Source organism: Podarcis melisellensis (assembly GCF_964234715.1).
Source record: "Podarcis melisellensis genome assembly, chromosome: 6".
In the NCBI taxonomy this organism is placed as follows: Eukaryota; Metazoa; Chordata; class Lepidosauria; order Squamata; family Lacertidae; genus Podarcis; species Podarcis melisellensis.
The window spans coordinates 66832234-66856108 of NC_138538.1; the positions used below are offsets into that span (position 1 = coordinate 66832234).

Genomic DNA, 23875 nt, shown 5'->3' on the forward strand with positions numbered 1-23875 from the left:
CATGCTCATGAGAGATTCTTCACATAAAAGATGTACATGTGCGAGTTCTGTCTACGTGAGAAATACCTGCAAGTGTTGAAAGTGTTAATGGCTTTTGCATAGAGGTCATCCTCAGAAGACTAGAATGGGCACCATTGGTTTGGTTTAATTACTGTAGCCGACAACTCATGAGGATGTACCTTAACTATGGACTAGCGATTCAGTTTGTCCTAATGAATGAGAACAGAACTGAGGTATGCTATTGATCTCAAATGACTAAATATAATGGCTTCTTTTGTGAAATGCCACATAATGGAACATTTCTAACATACCTTTTATTGCTTTGAATTCCTAGTCTGCATTTTACTTCCTAGAGACAACAACTCTTTAGACAGAGCACAGGGATTTCTGTCTGCTTCCATAAAGATCCCCCCACCTTTCTGTTTAGAAAAAGATAAGAGAAATAGCTTGACAAACAAAGTCATTGGAAGTTTGAAAATAAAGACAATGACTATCATTAGTCCAAAATCTGTCATTACTTTATAGGGAAAAACTTGCCTGCTTGAGCACATGTAAAATGTACTTTCACATTTGCCAAGGACATTTGATAATAGTTGGAAGCCATTGCTGGCCTTGGTGGAGATATAGAGGCAGCATATCAAAGTCAGCAGTAACTTGCAGTCGTGTGTTCCAGGGTTACATAATGCAAATCAGGGGATTTAAGTATGTAATATGTCAAGTCACAAAGTATGTTCTCAATCATGCATTCCCTTCAGCCAAATAAGATGGAACAATAACAGATTGTGTGGATTTAGACCTGCTAATCAAAGCAAAATATGTCTTCTCCTCCCCTCACCACCACACCCCTCAATCTTGCATATTCTCAGATCTGCAAGTTCAAAATTTCCAATCCAAATTAGACAGTCACTTTCCATTTTAATAAATGTGTTGTTTACATGGACAAAACACCTTTTCCTCTTTTTTTTCTTTTCTTCCTTCCTTTAGCAACTAGCATTTTTCCCTTCATAAAAAAGGGAAAATATTTTTTTCTCTCTAATCATTCATGCAACACCGCTCCTTTGGTTGTTACCAATCTGCTCTAAATGTCTTTTGCACATTTGGATAATAGAGATAAGGGGTGGGGGAAGGAGCCACAGCTAGAAAGATCTTATGCTAATTAAATATATAAACTAAAGTGTCAGCATAGGTAATCAGACCTGAGTATGTGCATGTAGCCATGAAATCTAGGAATCAGGATTCATTAGGTGTTTATTGGTGCATGTTGAACAGACAGGCTTTTCTTTTAAAGATTGGTGTGTGTATTCATTTTAATGGAAACATTTGCTGCCTTATCTTTTATCTCAAGCCTTCTGTTCATCGTTATCTTTTTTCCTAAGTGGCCATCATTCAGAAATTGTCACGTTGCTGATAAAAGCATTTATGGCAGTGCTTAATCCATTTATTTTTATGTTGTTTAAAAAATGACAATTGTAAATCTTGAACTAGGGTGGGTGGGGTGGCTTTTGATGCAAAATCTGGTCTGCCACGATCACTTTACACAAGGTAAGATTCCTACAGAGAATGCATTCTGCCCTTCTTTAGAAAAAATAGCAGGTAATCAGTGCATAGATCATCTTAGTGTGTTGTACAAATACAAACTAGGAAAGCAGGTTAGATTCCAGATTCCTAGATACAGCTATAGATATATAGATATAAATCTATATTCTGAGTAAACATGTAGTGCTATACCATTAACATATGTGGTGTAGGTTATATGCTATTTTCTATATGTATTTAATGCAGGCGTATAATCATAAATGAAGTGACTCAATCAATCACCAAAAGAAGAGTGATAAAAATTTGCTTACCCTGAACCTGTTCTACACCTTATCCGTTGGCTAAAGATTTATGAATTATGTTTAACAATATGACTAGCATGTATATAGTTGGGCAATTTAAGTTAAATATCATTGCCTCTTATCACCCAAAAATTACTTACCATTATCAGTTGCAAAGTGAACTCAGTCAATGGCCTGTGCTCACACCCACTTCAGTATCAGAGTCAATAGAAAGTTGTTTTATGCCAGGTCTGACCACTGATCCATCTACTCTGATGACTAGCAGCTCTCCAGAGTTTCCAGAAGACATTTTCTCATTATGGAAGCCTGTTAGAATTCCTGCTTCCTGATTGCAGTCACAGGACTTTTGTCTATCACATGACGGTATATGTTTTGACTCCACAGACTGGGAAGTGACGGAGACAGGATGTTACTGTGTTCCGTGAAGTGGGACTACTGTCCTTTGTTCTTTTTCTCTTTGCTGTCTGAAGCTAGAGAGAGAGAGGGAGCCATGTTGCAGTGCTCCGTGTCTGTTTATATGTAAATAAAGTAGATTAGCCAAAATGCTGAGTTGCTGAGATCTGTCACGAGAACTGTGCAGACTCTGTGGATCCCTAAGTGTGCCGGTGTCTGTTGGCATTGGTCGCTGTGATCTTTGGGCAGAAGAAAGCTTTTGAAGCTCCCGAATGAACAACCAGGAGGGAGAGAATGTGCCAGTCGGGCATGTGTCTCTGCCAGGGTCCTACTCGAGTGTAGGATGAGCTCCTGACACTTATTACCTAGAGATCTTCAGGATTGAACCTTGCATGCCCAAGGTCTGGTATTGCATAATATTAGAATTCAATGCCATTCAGTGAAGCTGAATGTTGGAAGATTTGAGACAGGAAAAAGCAATCACTTATTCACGCGGGGCATACTATGGAATTCACTCCCACAAAATGTAGTGATGGTTATGAACTTGGATGGGTTAAAAGAGGATTAGACAAATTCATGGAAGATAAGGCTATCAGTGACTGCATAGTGCCCCTATTTTCCAAGGACAGTTCCAGAATTACAGAAGCTGTCTCGATTTCTGATTTGATCCCAGAATGTTCCTCTTTTCCTTTTTCCTCCCCTTCACATCTCAGAGAACAATTAAAAGTTGTGTGGGTGGGTGGGTGCAAAAACAGAGTCCTGTTTAGGGTTGCCATATTTTGAAGAGCAAAAAAGAGGACACATTTGCCGACTTCTACTTTTAATTACGGATCGCTGTGACGACTCTCATTTTACATACCCATGAAAAAGAGGCTGTGTCCTAGAAAAAGAGGACATATGCCAACCTTTTATCCTGAAAATAAAATACCTGCACCAAATGAAGGAAATGGTGACACTGGCATATGAAGCCCTTCCTATAATTTTGAAGAAAAAGGTCACCAAACCCCTTTAAATTCTTTAATTGCAATGCTTCAGCAGTCAACCATTTCTTAGGAAATACAGGGGGTGTTGATTATTGGAAATGGACCCTTACACTGGCTGCTCAGAAGTAAATCCCAGTTTATTCAATGGAGCTTACTCCCAGGTAACTGGATAAAGACTGGGCAGCCTTACACTGCAGTTCTAAGCATTTTTACTTAGAAGTCCCACTGAGTTCAATAGGATTTACTCTCTGGTATGTCCCTGAGAATTCTCAGAGTTTCCATTATTATTTTTGCTGCTACAATATCCTACCTTTTCCCCGGACAAGGGACTCAAGGCAGCTTAAAGCTAAAATTTTATTTCATTCTATTTGTGGAAGGCGTTGTACATGATCGCTTCCCTTGTGCATTTTTCTTTGCAACAATCCTCTGATGTAGGTTCGGTGGTGAGGTTGCAGTTGGTACCAGGTTACTGATGTAGATGTGTATATGATGTCTGTGTGTTGAAACACAGTGGAAGCTTCCTGGTGTAGAAACAATGCCTCTATTTTCATTGGAGAAATGTTGGAGGGGATGTGACTGCAAGCCACAATGGCTGCTATTCTACCTCCTCTGTGAGAGGCAGTAAGCTTCTCTGTACCAAATGAGGAGAATCAAAGGCATCTGGTTGGCTACTGTGAGAACAAGATGCTGAGCCAGATGAGCCATTGACGTGATCCAGCCGGGCTCTTTTGTATGCTCTTTTGTTCAAAGCACTTACTCTACCATGTGTCCTAACAAGACAGCCTCCCTTCTCCTGCTGGCAAAGTTCCATCTTGAATTGAACCAGCAACCACAGGACTAGAAAGTATGAAGGACCCGGCTGCATGGCACCAAAGATACTACTTGCCTAAGTGACGTTTCTTCAAGTGCTATGGAATAAGGGGGGGGGGAGAACGTTTTTAAAAAGGGAGATTAAATGAGCCTCTTTTAGGAGTGATCCCTAATCCATAGTCTGCCTTGCCTAGCGAGGAGGATTAGCCTCCCTCCTTTGTCTTGGGTTTATTCTATTCACGCCCCTGTGTGCTGCCAAGCAGAGTTTGTGCACATCCATCTCTCTTGCACAAGAGAAGTTAACTGTTTCAATTGGCAAGGAACTCGCAGCTTTCTGGGTGGTAAAGACACCATGCCCTGCTGCACACTGTTTATGTTCAGAATCCCTTTTTTATTTGTCTAGATTCTGTTAACCATTGCCCAGTTCACTATAAAAATGTTGGCAGGCAGTCTGCACCAGGACCCTTGCCATTGCTAGAGCTGCAGCATGTTAATGCGAAGAAGGTTGGGGAGGTGGTGGTGGTGGGGAGACAGAAAAAGACATTCCCATGCCCATGAAAGGGAGCAAGGCATGAATGAATTAGCAGCGCTAGTAGCAACCACATCCGGGATAGCCAAGGAATCGCAATGGCAGGCTGACTTTGAGCTCTGTTGTTATTTCTCTACTGTAAACAGGTTTTAGATATGGGAGATAGCTAGATAATCTTGGTGAGATGAAAAGAACCCCCGAGACCCGAGTTTGACTAATGCTATACTGTATTTTAAATGCATGTGGAATTTAAATCCGGCTTCAGTCCTGCTTAAGGGGCCTGTGTCATCCACATGTTTTTGACCTTGTACTCAATTACAGGATGCTAAATGAGGCATATGAGGTAGGAGGAAAGGGTGTGGCAGATAAAAACGTGCTGCCCTGCACTCATAGCTGTCAACTTTTCCCATTTTTTAAGGGAAATTCCCTTATTCCGAATAGGATTCCTCGCAAGAAAAGGGGAAAGTTGACAGCTATGCCTGCACTTGCAGGTGCCAAGGAAAAGGCTGTAGCTTAGTGGCAGAACATCTGCCTTGTATGGAGAAGGCCCCGGGTTCAGTCCCTGGGATCTCCACATAAGGTTAGGAGAGACCTCCTCTCTGAAAAGCCTGAAGAACTACTGAGAACAATATTGAGCTACATGGTTAAGCAAAATGGACCAGTGGTCTGATTCAGTATTAGGCAGCTTCCTTTGCTTGCTGTCTCCCCGCCACATGGTACATTGCAATCCAAGAAGACTAGATTCTCATCATGAAGGGACGCATGGCTTGATAGCCACTGTACAAGAAGTCTCTTGCTTAATGAGGTTAACACTACCAAAATTTCTTTCTTGGCATTGGCAGGTTTCATAATGACAAATCGCTAAATCACTCCACTGTGATATGTTAATTTAGAGGAACATTAATTTCCATATCATGTAATATCACTCAGAAAGTATAACGTAAAATATGCAGAGTGCCAGAACCCTTTCTAGTTTATAAATAGCAAGATTCTGCCTTTCAGTGAAAATCTCTAGTAAAGTTGGGACATGCTAAAGGAAGACTTGATCCAATATTTCGCTTGTGGCATACTTAAGTGGATCGCTTCTGTGTGGTCATTTTCCTGGCACAAACTCTGGAACATGTAGTCCTCCTTCACCAGGGAAATGGAGCACCCATGTCTGTCTCTTTTGCTGCCAGATGTAAGGTTAAATGGCCGAGGGGCAGCATGGAAAGAGAGAGGGAGTGTTGCGAGATTGCAGAGCATTCATGAAAGATCACACCCCTTTCAGAACAACAAAGAGATACTCCTGCATCCTTAGACTATGTCACTTCAGAAACTATGTAGGCAGGGCTTGATTTAGATGAAGAGAGGCTCTAGGCTACTCCACTTGTGAGGCCCCACCCCATCCCCCAACCCTCACAGCTAGAAGGAAATGGAAGAGTGTTATAAACAAAATTGAGTGAAGGCAAGGATGGTGACAGGTATTTAAAATTCTGCAATTCACAATTTCTCCTCTAAAGGACATAAGATATTATTGTTAAATACCATGGTGATTTTTAAAAATGCATAAAATTAACACTGAAAGACTTTTGCAGTAACTGAACTGGGCAGGCCGAAGGGGCCTCTTATATGCTTGCTGGGATTGACAAGGCATCTCACCCTCACCTGAATCTCATAGCTCTCCTGACGAGTGCTTTGGTTTGCCCACCAGATGCCAGGCACTCTACTATTCAAATTAGGCCCCGGTGTTTTCGTTACAACCCCCTTCACAATTAAGTAATCAATTTTAATCCAGAATTTAAATTCTCAAAACTTTCTTATTTGTTACTGCTCTCACTCCATTACAAACAGTATTTCTACCTGTAACATACTTGAGCAAACCTGCTCCTCTTCCTTTCACAGATATTTTGTTGCCATTTGCAACTGTAGCTGCCTCTGATTAGTTATCATTTAACTCTTGGGAGAAATAATTAGCATCACACATCATGTGCATGGAAGTTGCTGAACCAATTAACCAACTAGAAGGATTACTGTTAATAGCACCAGTTTTCCTATAACTTGATATTACTGGATAGTTTTGAAGAAATGAAAAAGCATTTTTAGTTTGCTTTCTGTTGCCACCATGGAACTTTTCTTTATTAGTGCCACTTTGTTTTGTACAATTCTTTGCAAATGAAGGAAAACAACTTTTCTCCTTGTATATGTTGATAATATAATTTTGGTTATTGAGGACAAACAAGATTGTACAAAAACAATTGGGTGCAGGCCTGACCAGGACATAGGCATCCTGACTGTGACAAAGGTGACCTCTGTGCGTGCTTGCTTGCTTGCTTGATTAACAGCTGTTGGGAACTTCAAGGTCCCTGCTCTCCCTTCTTATGGTCTTTGTACTGGACGTGGAAATGCCAATAGAGAGTATTCCATGTCAAGAAGGAGGGCAAGTGGGCACCCTATCAAATGACATGGCAGGAGCTACACGGAACAAGGCCTTTTCACTGGTGGTGCCCATTGTATGCCTCGCTCTTCCCAGACCTGCTCTCTTTCGGTCTGTATTTTGGAGCTTTATAATTTAGGAATACTTTGGAAGAACTGGTTGACAAGTCTTATCAGTCACTGGCATATGAGCAGATTTTATTTGCTGTTATTCTGGGCTTCTGGTGCACCAGGGTTTACACCAGCGTAATAGAGTTGGCTAGGATGCCAGAAGGGATACAATTTACGAACTTTCTCCATTATTTGCACAGCAGGGGGTGTTCAGTCAACAGTGCAAAGACTGAGCTGAAGCATTCCCTGCTGGTTACCTGCTTTCAGCAGTAGGGGTCACTGTTTGGTAGTACCCAATTGGTTAGCTCTCAGATTCTAGAGCTCCCTATTGGTGGCTCTTAGGTAATTCACAAAATACAGAGTTCATTCATAAAACACAGTGTTCATTTATAAAGCAGTAACATAAATCTCCATTGCTGTAGTGCTAATGCGACTGTGAATAAACGGTGGCTGGGCTCATTGTCTCGGGGTTTGTGGGGGGAGAAAGAGGTGACAAAACTGATTTCCAATAAGTGTCCCATGCTAGTTATTATACCTGGGGATGTTCTTGTTTTTGACCTTAAGTGGCTTCAAATGTAGTTTCCCAACCTGGTTTCTAAAATAGTCCTTTCTCAGGAGCTACATGCCATGTCATATTTGTGAATGTACAGTTTATTTATTTATTAGAGTTTCCAATTTAATACAAAAGAAAAAAACAACCAAAAAGAAGAACAAAAACAAATAATACTCAAAAAATAACAAAAGTACAAAAATAGACATTTAAGACAAAACAAAACAAATATAGTTCCCGTTACTTATTTCCATTACCTCATCTCCCGGACCTCCTCTCGCCTCCCCCTTTTGTATTCCAATTAAAATTCTTAATTCAGCAAATCCTTATTATGACTTATTATAACTTATTTTAACATACTACTCCATTTTTACATTACAGCTGGTAACCACTTAATTTCCGTCCAACAACTGAATGTACAGTTTAGCTCTTACCTAATTATAAACATCATTGTATAGTTACAGTCAAGGTGATTAAAGACCATAAATTATATCACACCCCCCCCTCTTATTTCAGTAGAGTTATATTCACATGCTACATTTAATGAGCATACAATGTATATAACCTGTTTATGTAAATAAAATTGAGCTGCACCCTCGCCTGCAACATTCACCGAAAGTAACAGTGTAGTCGATAGATGAGCTGTGCAAATCAACAAGCAGGCACCAGCTCCTGGGAACCGAGCCTTTTGGACCCCCAAATATTTTTTCAGATAGGGCCACCCCCCAATGTCTAAAAAGTGCAGAGGCAAAGTGCAGAGTCAAGCATGGTTCAGCTCTAGTGGCTGGCTCCTCCTCCTCCTCCTGCCACGGAGGTGAAGAAGGGTTGAAGCAGCCTCTGGCTGGTGGCGATACCAGAAGGAGGTGAAGGAAGAGCCACCAGCCATTGAAGTCAAGCAGCATTCGACTCCATGCCCCCCTACTCCGGACGTCCTGACATCACACACACAACTTCATGATGTCACACGCGTAACATCCTCCTCCATCGTCCTCACAAGTTTTCACTTTTTCACACAACACATGTGTAGAAACAGCTTGTGCCTGTGTTTGATGTAATATGTGAACTTGTTTCATGTGTGGAGTGATTAATCTAATCCATGTGGGTGAGACTGTGAAATAGGAGGGAGAAGGAAGAGGTTGGTTGGTTAATATGGAATAATGGGAAGGCCTTTTGCATATACATCCTAACAGCATTCCCCAGCTGTGTCACAAAATGGTATTTCAAAGTCCCATGATGTGATGGAAGCCAAGACACTCAAACCAGTTTGAAATCAGTTTCAGTTTGTCACCCAAACCCTGGTAACTGACTTATTTGTATTCTGCACATGGGCTTTCTGCTGTCTATTCACATCACTTTTTGCTACGTCTTCTGGCACCAAGCATGTGAAAGAACAGCTGGCTATGCATGCTGCCTGTTTGCTGCAATAAGGGACGATTTCGAGATTCGTGGGATGATAGTTACATTTTTCTACCCCATCTCTTTGTACATGGGCAGGGCAGGCACCTCTGAAATTCCTGTCAAGGAAAGAGCACAGAAAACCAAATTATTCAGGCTGCTCTAGGAAATGCACAGAGTCCTGGAGCCTTGCCACCTTTTCATTTATGCATGCAAATTAGGAATTATGCAGAAGAGCTATTTGATTCTTGTTTTATTTTTGCTTAATCAGTTGTCTGCATGTTTGTACAGTTCAGTCACTGTCACTTGTGATTGTTTCTGCCATGACATGGCAGCGTTTATCAAGAGGCAGGGCATGAAAAGGAAGCAATCTCCGCTTGAGAGGCAGCAGGGTGAAGCGTTCAGCTATGCCCTGTGGGGCAGGAGAGGTAAGCACGCCTTTGCAAGTGTTTCCAAAAGTTAAGGGGGAAGCTCTCTGGGTCTAAGCTCTTTTAATATAATTACAAGCGGCTCATCCCAAATTTGCATTCACTCCAAGGTGCGAAGATTCAGATATTATTATTGTCACTTGATGGCCCTTCACCAGGTTCAACATAGTTATTACAAGATAATTAAGTCCTTTTTGTATGTTTGTGTATGGGGGGGGTTCTGTTTTTAGGACTGTTAGAAATGCCGTGTGTAGAAAAGAATGTGTGGTCCTTGAGATATTGTTGGTCTCCAATTTCGATCAGCCCCAGCCACATGACCAATCGCTGAGGGTGATGGGAGTTCTAGTCCAATGACATCTGTAAGGCCACTAGTTCCACATCCCTGGCTTAAAACCTGGGCATTGCAGTGACCTTGAAAGATTTCTGTTGAAGAAGTCTAAGCCAAAGAATTCCAGAGTTGATGCTGAAGACTGCCTTCAGTGCATCATGTACTGTGCTTGGAACCCCATGCACAGAACTCTACTATTTTCCATAAATGTGTGGATAGAAAAGTAAAGGGATGTCTTCAGCTACTTCATTGGAGTTTGAAAGCCAAGTCCTCTGACTGCACTGATGATCAAGTAACTTGTATCAGGACATTCTTGCTCCTTCATCTATATAATAACCAGCTTTGGTTTCTGATTGAGCCAACTCTGCTACAGCTTCTGAATCATCATCCATTAAGCTGGCTAATCATTGGTTGATATAACCTGAATGGGAGTTAATAACTGGAAATTTGTCTCGCCTGACTTTGAGACATGACACCCTTCAGCTAATGGCACTTGGCAGACAAACAGCATTGTTGAAATGTACAGGCGATTTCTTTTTCTTTTTTCTTTTAGTAGACAGCATGGTGTGGCTCTGTCACTCACCTCACCTTTCTCACATTGTGTTGCTGCTGTGTCCTGGGATGAAGAGGGACAGGGACAATGTGGTGGTGAGGCTGACATGATGTAGTGTAGTTTCACCTCATGGTTCCTCAGACGGCACTCTTTCTTTCACCTGTAGTATTCCTGTGTTCTCAGTTCATGCAAACCATCCCACCTCACATTGCATATAACCTCAAGGTGCCTCATCCCCACACACAACCCCCCCATGTGCTTTCCATGTTCTCTAGTCACACAAACTCATGAAGACTTCTTAGTGCCTCTTTACTTCTTGCATTTGCCTGGTTTTCTTTCAGGCCACAGATAAGCAGTATAGGCAGAGCAAGTGGATCTTGCTTATACTGGGTTAGGCTGGGCAATCATTATGTATCAAGGGAGGGAAGGAAGAACAGCCAGCTTCTTGTTTGCTTTGTGTGGCCAGCAGAGGGCATTCAGGTGTCATCTGTTAGGTCCTGTCAGCAGATGTGGTGTGGCATCTGGAAGTATCACCCAGTTGGCTGGCTTTGTGCAGTGCAAAAGCATGTGAAGACCATTTGGAAACTTGGAAGTTGTAGAATATATTCCCCAGTTCCAAGAAATAGTTGGAATCAATTAAATCAGTATTATGACTTGGATATCAATTCTCCATTCAAACTGGTTTAGAACTTAAATGTTCTGAAAAACTTGTGTCCGACATACTATATGATAGATTTGTCTCTTATGTCCCAGTATTATCTCTGAGATCAAGCAAGGGTGTTTTCTTAAAGAAAACTTCATTTGTACCAGGTTCAGAAAGAAGCAGGCCACAGAAATGTCTTCTCAGTGACTTCCAGCCCCCAATTATGGAATTCCATTCCCTTGGAGACCCACCAAAGTGTAAAACTAAGCATTATTCAAAAGTGTTATGAGGTCGCTTTAAGTAGACTTTGGGGGTTAGAATTGAGCTGGCAAGGACCTTTAATGATATTTTAATCTGATTGAATTGTATTCAGCTTTAAATGGGATTTTCATCTTTAGGGGGTGATGCAGCCCATAAATAAATGCCTTTTTTTTTTTTTGCAAAAGCTAGGGAATTGCATATTGAAAAATTCAGGAGACTGAACAAACAACTTCTTCATTGCAGTCCACTTATGGATCAGAACATTATAGTGATCAGCTGATTACATAGGATTGCAGTCAAACCTACTTCTCTGCCAAGCTAAATATTTTGACACCTTGGTGTCCAAGCCAAATTCTTTAGGTACTTAAACTCACTCTATCCCCAGTCCTCCAAAGCACTTCCAAATGGATAGCTGCTTTCCCCTCTATAAATTGGGTGTAGCGTAACTACCACTTATATGGGGCTGCTGAATTTCAAATACTGAATGTTGCTCCTTGGTACTAGTGGAGAGATCTTTAGATATATTTTGCTAAGTGATTTGGATCTTGCAAGATAAAAGGCATTCTACTAAGTGAAGAATTGTAATTGTTGCCCACACTTGACAAAAAAAGGATGCATGCCTTAGATTTATGCTTGATGCGCATACAGAAGATATACTGTTACATACAAACACAGAGAGCCATTTTAGAACATCAGGCTGGCAATCTCATCCTCTTTATTCTTATTCCACTGTCCAGTGATCCATTTACTGCATTGCAATATCTCCAAGGCAACCCCATGCCATCTATGAATGGAAAATTATATAGCTGACTTTCTCCTACTCAAATATCATCTCTGTTTTAGAAGATATAACTCAGACTATAGCACTTCAGGCTCCTGCAATCATTAGTGCTGCATACATAAAGAAGGGCAGCACTATCAAGGGGACATCGATCCATAATATTTTGTGATTGATCATTAAGAGATAATTCCAGGTATTTCTGTTTGCCACAGAACACTAGTGAACCTAACAGGCCACACAGCAGGCTTAGGTTAACCTAAATAGTTAACCACCATTTGTTCAGTCTCGTTGCTTAACTATCCATTGCTTCCAGTGAAATTCCTGTATCCACCTGTTGCATCTGTAATTATGCAGTCCGACATTCGCACATTTTTCAATTAGCTGCTCACTCAACTTGTTCTATAATGTTTTCGTCCTTTCAGCTGAAGGTGTGGCCTATTAGCTGGGCAGAAGAAATTAATGGCTAATGTATAGACTTCATTACAAAACAAGCGTTTCACAGACCTAATTGTACAATACTTTTTTTTTTTTGAAACCGATAAGAAACAGGCAGTTCCTAGAAATACTTAGAAGAAATAGTAATTAAGAGGACTGTTGTTGTTACATTACATCTTCAAGAGTAATTAAGGGGATATAGGTAAAGGTAAAGGTACCCCTGCCCGTACGGGCCAGTCTTGCCAGACTCTGGGGTTGTGCGCCCATCTCACTTAAGAGGCCAGGGGCCAGCGCTGTCCGGAGACACTTCCGGGTCACATGGCCAGTGTGACATCGCTGCTCTGGCGAGCCAGAGCTGCACACGGAAACGCCATTTACCTTCCCGCTGGTAAGCGGTCCCTATTTATCTACTTGCACCCGGAGGTGCTTTCGAACTGCTAGGTTGGCAGGCGCTGGGACCGAGCAGCGGGAGCGCACCCCGCCGCAGGGATTCGAACCGCAGACCTTTCGATTGGCAAGTCCTAGGCGCTGAGGCTTTAACCCACAGCGCCACCTGCGTCCCTCAATTAAGGGGATATATTTTGTTGCATTTGATCCTCATATGATGGATCAGCTCTGTGATAGGGGCAACTGTAGGTCAAACTGAACCTGCTGATGAGTATCACCTGCCTTTGAAGTTGTCAACCCAGAAGTAAGAGGAAAATATAGAAGCACCTGTGACTGTTGCCAGCAGCACCAACACCATGGAATTACACTTGCCACTTATGCTTGCTAAAAGTTAGTATACAGTACACTTGGCGACTGGCTGGTCCAGCTGTGGGTATCCTATGGCCCTCCAGACATTGCTAAACTGTACAGTGGTACCTCGGGTTAAGAACTTAATTCGTTCTGGAGGTTCGTTCTTAACCTGAAACTGTTTTTTAACCTGAAGCACCACTTTAGCTAATGGGGCCTCCTGCTGCTGCCGCGCTGCTGGAGCACGATTTCTGTTCTCACCCTGAAGCAAAGTTCTTAACCCGAGGTACTATTTCTGGGTTAGTGGAGTCTGTAACCTGAAGTGTCTGTAACCCGAGGTACCACTGTAACTCCTATCAGCCCCAGAAAGCACGGCCAGTGACCAGGGCTGATGGCAGATGTAGTTCAGCAACATATGGAGGGTCAAAGGTTCTCTACACCTTGAGCAGTACCATACTCATAGAGATCATCTGAAAACAGATGAGTCTCCCACTGTGTCCATGGCATGATTCAAATATATATTGAGAAAAGACTCTGAGATCCATAATATATGAGCATGCAACATGCTATTATCACAGCCAACACAGTTTACATCACAGGAGGTGTGCATCCTTGACGCAACTACACTGTGAATATTGTTATCGGTTCTAGACACCCTATTGCTAGACACATCTATTGGCACATCGCAGGGAGTTCAAAGAAGATGAAGATCAATTGTTAGGGACCTGGAGACTGACTGTCTAGGTGATAAGCCTAAACATGAGAGTACTTGTCAGATATCCAAAGAAGGCGAACATGGAAGGATTAGCAAGGGGGTAGGGATAGGAATATAAACAATATTAACCAGTTAAAATTTAAGGGGAATTGCTTTAAAAACTCTATGGAAGTAAATAAATCAAGGAGAATAAAGCCTGCTGTTATTCAGAATGCTGTTACATGTTTGAATGGAAGATTTAGAAGGGAGCCAATAGGTCATTTAGTCCTAAGGCAGAGTATCTTATACCTATAGTAACCCCAAGAGAGCCTGTCAATCTCTTTCTTTGGAAACCTCAGAGGAATGGCATTCTATAACGGCTTCAGGCACTTTAAGACCTTTTTTTGTAATGGAACAGAGTCTTTCCTTGCTTCACTTTCCCCCTATCTTTTCTTCTCTAATATATGTTTAATTTTTTTTGAAAACGACACAAAAGATATATTGAATTTTTTCCACTCCCCCATCACATTCCATTTCCAGGAATTTTATGAATGCCATACTGCTGAGGCACAGAACTCGATGTGTAAACATAAAGCTAGGAGTGTTGAACCTAAGGCTGAGGGCCTTATCAGGCTCTGTACAGAGGCCTGGTATCAACATGCAGCAACCTCAGGCAATGGGTGGGCCCCAAGGCCCACTGCTGTTGCTTACTATGGGTTTGGAAACTTCTCTTGGGAAGGACGTCATTTTACTCACCCACAATGCCCTGAGGCATTGGGGACGTGTGGGAAATTTAATAATGTTGGGTCAAAGTTGCACAACTCTGCTGCTGTTGCTGCCACCTGGTGAACTCACCAGAACTCAGTAATATAAGAGAGGCCTGCTATAGGGCACTGGGGGAGGGACTCCTCAGACCTGGAGCTGGCATTTACAGACTCCACAACCTGAACCTGTGCGTTCCACACAAATGACCAAATCCTCCTGAAAATTAGGAATGTGATGCATTCAACTGATATGAAACCCTTGACTTCCTGAAATGTTCCTTCAAGAGGCAGGCTGGCATTAGACATCTGCCTTTCTGAAATGTGCATTGGTAAGACAGAGTGCCATTGCTATTTTCCCTATGAGTGAAATTGAGTTGGAACTGGCATTCTGAGGATGCAAAAGTACAAGTACACCCTAGGCTGGCTGAGTGAGGAATTTTGTCCTTCAGTCCATTTGGGTTTGATCCACCTATGATATATTGACAACCCTGGGCATATATATATAGAAAGCTACACCCTGGAATCTATAAAATTAATATGCCCTAGTTAATTCTGCTTTCAAAATCATGGACTTTGCTGTGTCACAGGGGCCTCTTGTCTCCGGAATGTAGCTGTTCTGTCTCAATTCCATCATTCTGCTGCTGCACAAGCAGGTGTCTCCCGTCTAGCTAATGAACAAACCAGCTAACCCACTTCCTTGCGGTGCTCTGTAGGATTAACCAATTCATTTTCAAATACACAGCCTCGAGGGGTCTGTGGGTTGCATCCTTTGGTGGAGACATGCATGCCCTGTTGGCTAAGAGCACCAACATGAGCGCCAGTAGCTTCGTGGTAGGGTTTCAATCCCTGCCTTTTGATTGCTCCTTTCCTCTGGCATGCAAACTCCATAATCCTTCTAGTGAGTTCTACCACCCACACATAGAAACCAGACCAAGTAGCAGCAGAAACAATAGGAAGGGTAATACTGCATGATGAAAACGAAGGCAGTGTTGATCAACATCCTTGCAATAACTGTTTCCTATCTCTGACCTGCCATCTTAGGTAGCTGCATTTTAATTTAACTGGTAGCTCAACGTGCAATCAAGTATGATGAAGTAGGAGCCATGGAGCCTTCTTACATTTTTAAATATATGTGAAATATGGTTACATAAGATACCGCCTCCCAAACTGTCTAACTCATTTTCTTCAGGCTACAAGATTCATTTCTCTGCCTTAAACCTGTCGTGAGCATCACAGACATGGGTTAACCATTTAAACCCCAGACTTGGTCTGCCCAATATGTAACAGTCAGATCTCCTCGAAGTCCATTTGAAATATGAAAATTATGTTTTCATTAGAACAAGAAAAAGCCATGAAGGAAGCTGTAACTTATTTGGTCTGTTGGATGTCTATAAGCCCAATCAGAGTTACTATAGTGGCGCATACACTCAAAGGAATACCAAAAGTGTCCCTTGAAGGAGGATTATAATGTATCTGGCCTGAAATAAAACTTTCTTCAAGCACCTGTAATTCCTTGTTCCCCTCGCCCCACACGTGTCACTGGTGTTCTTTCTAGTTCTGCGGTCATTTCTTTGCTTGATCTCTACTCATGTGTATCAGTTTTCACTTCTAGAATGCAAAATGTGAATATTTGCAAGTGATTTGTAGGCAATTGGCTAGAGCTTTGCAGGGATATGGATGGTAGTTGGTGAGGTGGTTCGTTAGGTGAAATTGCCCACAGCCGCAGGGTAGCAACAGAGGAGCATAGTGCTCCTGTCTTTACTTTTCATTGCTGAGACCTTTTATTATGATAGAGGTTGGGGCTGCCACATGCAACACCATGTGAGTGCAAGTTGCAGAGGAGAGAGCTAAGCCAGCATGGATGCAAAGTGGAGAGCTGACCAAGAATGGATGCAGGCAGCTTTCTATTGTGAAAGGTAAGTGTGAAGAACCCTCTCCCCTCCTCTATTGCCATACCATGGCTACCTACATTTTCACCTAACCAAACACCTCACTGGCTAGGGCTGCAGTGGAAACAGTCCAAAGCTAATGGAGAAAATTAATACTAGGAATAGAATCATTGTTTTTGCATGTATCAAAGAGTTTCAGGTTTTGTCCTTATATCTCTGCATTTCACTTACAGGGCTTATGGTTTCTGGGGGAAGGTGATAACAGAGAAATGATTGTGTGGTAGTAGCCGCCACATCTGGGCTTGCACACATGTTGTGTTCCTATTTAGACACTGTGCATAATGTGTAGGCGTAAAAGGAGCAAGGCCACAAGGGCATACAATGAATGGCAGAGGTGTGGCCAGGCAGTACAATCCCACACTACCTGGAATTAATCTATCATGGAACCAAAGCAGGTGAAATAGAATACCCTAAGGGGAAAGTATTACATAGTTTGTCATTCTTTGCATGCCACTAGCGCATTGGTCAATCCAGAGGCTCTTACAAATGACCTGTTTATTGATCATCCATCCTGATTTGCTGGCACAAAGTTTACAGGAATGCAAGATTATATCTGGTCTTTCTTAAGCATTCTTCCTGACTTGTTCATGGGAAGAATATATGAAAATGAGCATTCAGGTTGTTTTGCTTCTGGGGTGTTCATATGTCTTCCTCTTAATAGTTTGTTCATGCCACACTTTTAAGTGCCACACTTTTTACATTTTGTTGCACTAAGGCAACAGATTGCTTTAATCCACTTTAATTGGGCAAATCTAAATTTCCCAATATGAACTTGAGGTCTTTCCACAAAATACTGACAGTCTGGAGGTGCCTTAGAAATGGTGGTTTCAATGGGATAGGTCCATTTTCAAAAATAGAACTTCTGAAATATCTTTAGATTCTCAACTTAAGGCATGCCATTGCTTCATTAGATTTGATCAAATAGTGTGTTGAGTCTCTTTTTCCACTGGAGACTCAACTGAACATGCATGTCTTCTGCTCTTTTTTATGAATAAGACATTATAAACCTAAAATCTCTGCTAGAGTGTCCAGGGATTAGCCATAATCATAGCTAGGCAACAGTTGTTCTGTGGCATTGTAATTGTAATGAAAGTTCATATAATCTGCTTCTTTTTCTTTCAAATCCTAATTTACAGATGTTGTTAGAAACCGAGGTAGATGCACTCTTGCTATATAATCTACTTTCTGCCTGAGTTCCACTAGCACAAAATGAAAACAGAAGATTATTGCATTAAGGAAGGCTTTTGGATGGTGGTTGTGATGTGGGGGTGGGGGTGGTGAGGGAGCAGAGTTTAAAAGCAACCAATTTGATAATATTTCTGCTGTTCGACCTATCAACTTACTGTTTATGTGCTCAGACTTGATGAAAAGTAACTGTGAAGAAAAACTTTGGACATTGTTACAGGAGGTCAAGCAGATTTTTAAGGTGGCCCTTCTCTCTTCAGCTGGAGGACCATAAGAGGCCTTTAAATTGTGAATTCAATATAAGGAAAAATAGTTCTGTATATCACAATGCTATCAGTGTTTATGTCAATGTGTTTCAGACTGCAGCCATGGCCTAGCTCTCCATTCGTGTGTCTTAGAAACATCTCTGCTTCACACCACAAATGTGTGTGTGGGGGGGTCATATGAACATTAACAATTTCTAATGCAACAAACACAAAAACCCACCAAAAACAGCGACAGGAAGCATTAACAGCACCCTAAAAATAAAAACAAAATCAACTCCATCCGTGAAAGGCCTGGAAACAAGGTAGAACTTTACCAGATGCCAAAATGATGTCGGTGAAGGTGCCAGTTGGACCTCACTGGGGACAGTGTTCCTCAGGTAGGGAACCACAGCTGAAAAGGTCTTCTGCCTTATCATCACCCTCTCAGAGGAGGGACCCAGAGTAGGGCCTTGGATGATGGTCCAAGGGTCCAGGTAGGTTAATGCTGGGAGAAGCATTTCTGAAGATAGCAGCCTGGAACCACTCTTAGTTGAAGTGAGGCATTAATTACTTTGCTGGCCTAGCCTGTTGTCCCCTTCCTGCCAGATGTTGGAACCCATGAGGGGCATTGGTTAGCCACAAGTGGCTGTATGAACCTGGCCAAGTTTCTTGTCCATGGCCATGTCTATGTTCCCAGGCAATATGGGACAAGAAAGCACTCAGCAGTTTCATCGGCACCAATGATGTAATCTAAATCCCAGGAGAGGGAAACAGTTTTCTCCTCAAAATGCTTAGCAAACATATCAAAGTGGGCTTTAGGTGGCTCTATCACCTCCCTAGGACCAGTATGCAATAAGCGTTTAGCCACTCTTCATTACCACTGAGTAGGCTCAAATGTACCGGTAAGTGCATGCCAGTGTTTGGTGACATTCACTAGGAAGTTTTTCTCACCTGTGTTCAAGCCGTCTTACTCCTTGCTCCTAGTTTTGGAGGTATACCACAGAAATTTCTGAACTCTGCCAGTCAGGAGAGCATGCTCAGTGCACTCAAGTCAACTTCCTGGCTCATCTTTGTGTTCCAAAGATTGACCAGTGCTTTAATTGATGAGCCAGATGGAAAACTGCTCAGAGCTCTCTGAAAACTAGTTGGATCCATTAGTCTCTGGAGTGAACCATCTTAATAGATCGCCCACCTCTGCAGTGAGCAGAGGCCACCGTTAAGTCAAAAACTCACCAGAAGGTGATCTGGCTATGACACCTTCAGGAAATTGATTCCCAATCAGCATGGTTTGCCATATGCTCTGGCTAATTCTGAAAGTGGTCTGGATAACTGGATAGCATAGATTGCTTTCATCCACAGTTTGCGAAGGAGGCTGAGTTTCTAATGAAAATTAATTGTATCAAAATCAGAGTTAGTTTTTCTTTGGGAAGAACTCATTGATGAGAAGTTAATTGTTTCATTTTTTAGTACTGTAGTCTCCTTCACCTTCAGAGCACAGCTGAAGGGTCCTATGGTTCCAGGGGCAAAGACAATGAAAGAAGCTATGTTTTGCCCTTGGCTGGGAGGTCAATATTGTTACATCCTCAGTAGCAGCTGTGTCTCTCTGAACTCTGCATTATGAAAGATGAACTGCATTAAATGCTAAATCATTAAGGATCAGCAGAGTAAAAGCGCTGTGGTGGGTTGCCCTGCTTAAATCGCCAGCATCTGCCTTCTGCCATGCGTAGGGTTGCTCTTTACAATCGCTCAGCAAAAGGCTGACATAAGGGCTAGGGCTAAAGCCACAGCAGCAACTTGAACAAATGTAATCTGGGCTTTCATCAGACAGTAAGTGATGATGAGCATATACCCAGCTCAAGAACTGGCAATTTGTTATGTGATGCTCATATCCTCCAACATTTCTCCGATGAAAACAGGAATGTCCTAAGGAAACGTGGGACATTCCAGGATCAAATCAGAAACAGGGACAGCTTCGATAAATCCAGGACTGTCCCTGGAAAATAGGGACACTTGGAGGGTCTAGATGCTTTTTGTGCTATTGCCCACCCTAGCAGCAGCTCTGAAATTATTTTCTGGAGTTGCACGGAACAATAAAGCAAATTATATTCAGATGTCACACTAAACCACCTGGGAGATCAGGGTTTGAATCATGACTCAGCCACGATGTTCACTGGGTGACTTTGGGTCAGTCACTGTCTCTCAGCCTAACCTACCTCACAAGGCAGGGAGAACCATGTACACCACCTTGAGTTCATTGGATAATAATAATAATAATATATATAAAATAATAATAATAATTAGTGGGTGGTCATTACTTTCAAAGTGTCTGCAGAGTAAAAATTAGTTGAATACTACCCTGTGATTTAGTGTGATATCCAAGCATGGCCTGAATATCCTTTGTCTAACATGCCGGTCTTCTGTCAAGTATAAAGTTCTCAGAAGTAAACATTACATTTTTATTCCAATCTGAAGACTGGTAGAGCTACAGTTGATGAGGTATTGTCATGAAACATGCAGGTTTCTAACCTTGGTTACTGACCCTACATTTTACATCAGGCTGTATATGCTTCATGAAGTAATACTTTTGTCTAGTGTATCTAGTTTTCAGATCACACTAGAAAATGGTGCTAACAATCAGAATCTGACTGTGATCAAAGCGATAGACCTTGTAGGGAGACGGTGAGAAATATGGGTATGCAGATAAACTGTATGATTCCCTTTCCCCGCCCCCCAAAAACACAACAAAACAAAAGAACCACATACAGTTTAAAAGAGAAAACCATATACATCTATGTGAATTATGTTGCATCAAATGCCTGGTACAAATACATTAATACTTTGGCTCCATATCTAAAAACACTTCCTAGGGTGCAAATCCCATTGAACATGCTGCAGCTTATTCCAAGCAAACAGTATTGGGTGGTTCTTTAAGCATTTCTTTAGTGATTTTGGAATTCACCAAGTGTTTCCTGTAATTATCTTTACAACTGCCTTGTAAGGTAGGACCAATATTGTAGAATGGAGGAGAGCTGAGATGAAAATAGTGGCTTGCCTATTCATTCCTAATGAACTTGTGGTGGGGTGGGTGGGTGATTAGAACTAGTGTTAGCTTGGTTCACAGCTCAGCCTCGTAACCCCTACACCAAACAAACATTCTAACAGCCAAAAAGTGACCTGGAATTAATCTACATTTGAACACTTGGGGTGCCATTTCCCTGAAGCAACTGGAAGCCACTTAATCATTTACCAAAGTGGAAAGTAGGCGTTGTGGTTGAAGGTTCCCATGACCTTAAGACGAGGCTGTTGGGAAATGGGCATGTCTATGAAGGAAGCAGCTTATGGGAACTTCTTATGGGAAAGAATTTATTAAATAACTAGCTGGCTTTAATTAGCTATACTTGCTGCTTGTGGTCACTCAAAAAATGTAGTTGTGCAAATAAACAAACAGTGATGCCATTTTGACTCACCGCTTGTCCATGTTTCTGAAAGTGATACTTTTGGAGCAAGTTCTTCAGGACAGGGCAGGAAGAGGATTACCACAGAACAGCTAGCCTCTGAAAGCACTTCTTTTTAGATCAGGTTCTTCTGGAAACAGCAGGAGGGAAATGCAGAACCACCCACTGGAGAGAAACCAAATACCTGCTCTACCTTTTTTTGGAGCAGATTTAGCAGCAGCAGCAGTAGCACCATCAGGGCAGGATTTTGGGGCAGAAGCAATATTCGGGCAGAATAAAGAGGAAGGAGATGCCTTAAGGCTTTTTCATTCAGTTCAAAGCTATCAAATTAGAGCCTTGTTTCTGAACAAAACAACATGTATGAACACTTGATGATGATGATTATATCCCACCCTTCCTCCTGAAGGAAGGAATTTTAAGAACACGTGTGTAAAAGTAGTTATTGTCTAGGTGTGAAATGAAAGGTGTGTGTGTGGGGGGGGGAGATATTCCTTTGATTGCATCCATGCCTTGAGACTGCAAATGGGTGTCTCATCTTTACACAGTGGAGGCCGCAAGATATTATACTTGGTGCAGGATACACTTTGTGTATAATATAGGGCATAAGCCTTTGGTGTGTCTTATGCATGCCAGGACAGGTGTGCGGAAACTATGTCAACCAGACATGGCATGGGAAGAAAGCATTTGCCAATCACACAAATAATGTCATATCCAATATAGGATGCAGTTCTCATCCACTCAGTCCTTCTCCATTGAACTTAAAGGGGGTGACTTCTGAGTAGACATTTATAACATTCCACTGGCATTTTCAAAAGTTTCTGTACGTTTATTTATTTTGACATTTAAGGAGAGAAAAGGTAAATGACACCTGGATGGTTGAGTCGAGTCAAAGGTGACAATGGGGTGTGGCAGCTTATCTCGCTTTCAGGCCAATGGAGCCGGCGTTTGTCCACAGACAGCTTTCAAGGTGATGTGGCCAGAATGACTAAACCGCTTCTGAAGCAACGGGATACCCTGACAAAAGCCAGAGTGCACAAAAATGCCATTTACCATCCCGCCGGTGCGGTACCTATTTATCTACTTGCACTATCATGCTTTTGAACTGCTAGGTTGGCAGGAGCTGGGGCAGAGCAAAAGGAGCTCATTCCATCACGGGGATTTGAACCGCTGACCTTCTGATTGGCAATCTCAAGAGGCTTAGTGGTTTAGGCCACAGAGCCACCTGTGTCCCTATCCCACCTTTCCTAGAAGTTCAAGGTGCCTTATGTGGTTCTTCACCTCCTCATTTTATCCTCACAACAACCCCTGTGTGGTAGACTAGGTTGAGAGACAGTGACTGACCTGAGATTGGCAAGTGAATTTCATGGTTGAGTGGGAATTTGAACACAGCTCTCTTACGCTCTAGTCCAACACAGGCAGAGGGTTTTCCTGAAAGAAACAGAGAGGCATTTTAAAACAGCACAATTCTATTGCTTGATACAAGGCATCCAGACTCCAATATGAATTAACTTTAAAACTTAATTTAAAATAAAGCCACTAGGTTGGTTTACAGTATATGAAAAGCACCAAGAAACTCTGTATTATTTTGGCTGCTTTAAGTTTCTTTGTAAAGGAATTGATCAGTACGATTGCCTTCCAAAGCTCTCTACTTCCTCACAGTTTCCTGCATCAGGAGAGAAATTGCTGCTCTTTGTGAGTTAAACCAATCTTTAAAGAACCTTTTAAGGCTAAAATACGAATTTACCACTGTTTTTCATTTCTGTAAAAAAGGGATCCATCTCCCAATTTGTCAGCCTCTCCATTTTTCCAGCCACCTGTCTCCATAACAGTTAAAAGTTTTAAAGGACAATAAATTTGAGCATTTTATGCGTGCTTTTTCATAAGGGCAGTTCAATTTATCTCTATTCCTGGGAAAGATGAATGTTGCCATTCTGCATTGCAAAGCCTTCCGTTGCATTGCAAAGGCTGCATGAGAGCATTTATGGAACACACAGGCTCTCAGATGTCACCCGAGCGCCCAAATATGGATGAGCCTTCACCCGGCAACTGCCATCTGTTGAGTGCTTTGTGACAGCTGTATCTCTTGACCAGAACTGGTTTGCACATAATCAGGCGAGGAGGCAGCGTGCTGCAGACCCACCTCCCACTCGGGTGGGGGGGGGGGGAAAGATTCCATGTTTGCTAGGCCTGCGACTCTGACTTTAATGGCACTGTAATGATTTTCTAACAGACACAGTGGTATTCGGCTTTGATTTAGAGCAAACAATAAACTACAGCACAGTTTAAAAGCAGTGGCTAGGAATTCCTAATGCAGGGATAGTTAGTCTTGGATGAGTGCTTATGGCTGCTTATGCATTGCCCAGAGAGAGAGATTTTTTCCCCCCCTAAATGAAAA

The 23875-nt window shown here is 42.1% G+C and overlaps 1 long non-coding RNA gene across 2 annotated transcripts in view; it reads right to left on the reverse strand.

Moving 5' to 3' along the window:
- The window catches only part of LOC309371562, a 55278-nt gene that overhangs the window by 17495 nt on the left and 13908 nt on the right, over positions 1-23875 (reverse strand). The window contains exons 1-2 of one of the 2 annotated variants that reach the window (XR_014169199.1): positions 23225-23411; positions 22822-22908 (exon numbers count right to left, since the gene is read on the reverse strand). This is a non-coding gene — a long non-coding RNA (uncharacterized lncRNA). Of the gene's footprint in view, positions 1-22821; positions 22909-23224; positions 23412-23875 lie in introns of those variants that run through there. The other variant, XR_014169200.1, reaches the window with a different exon arrangement.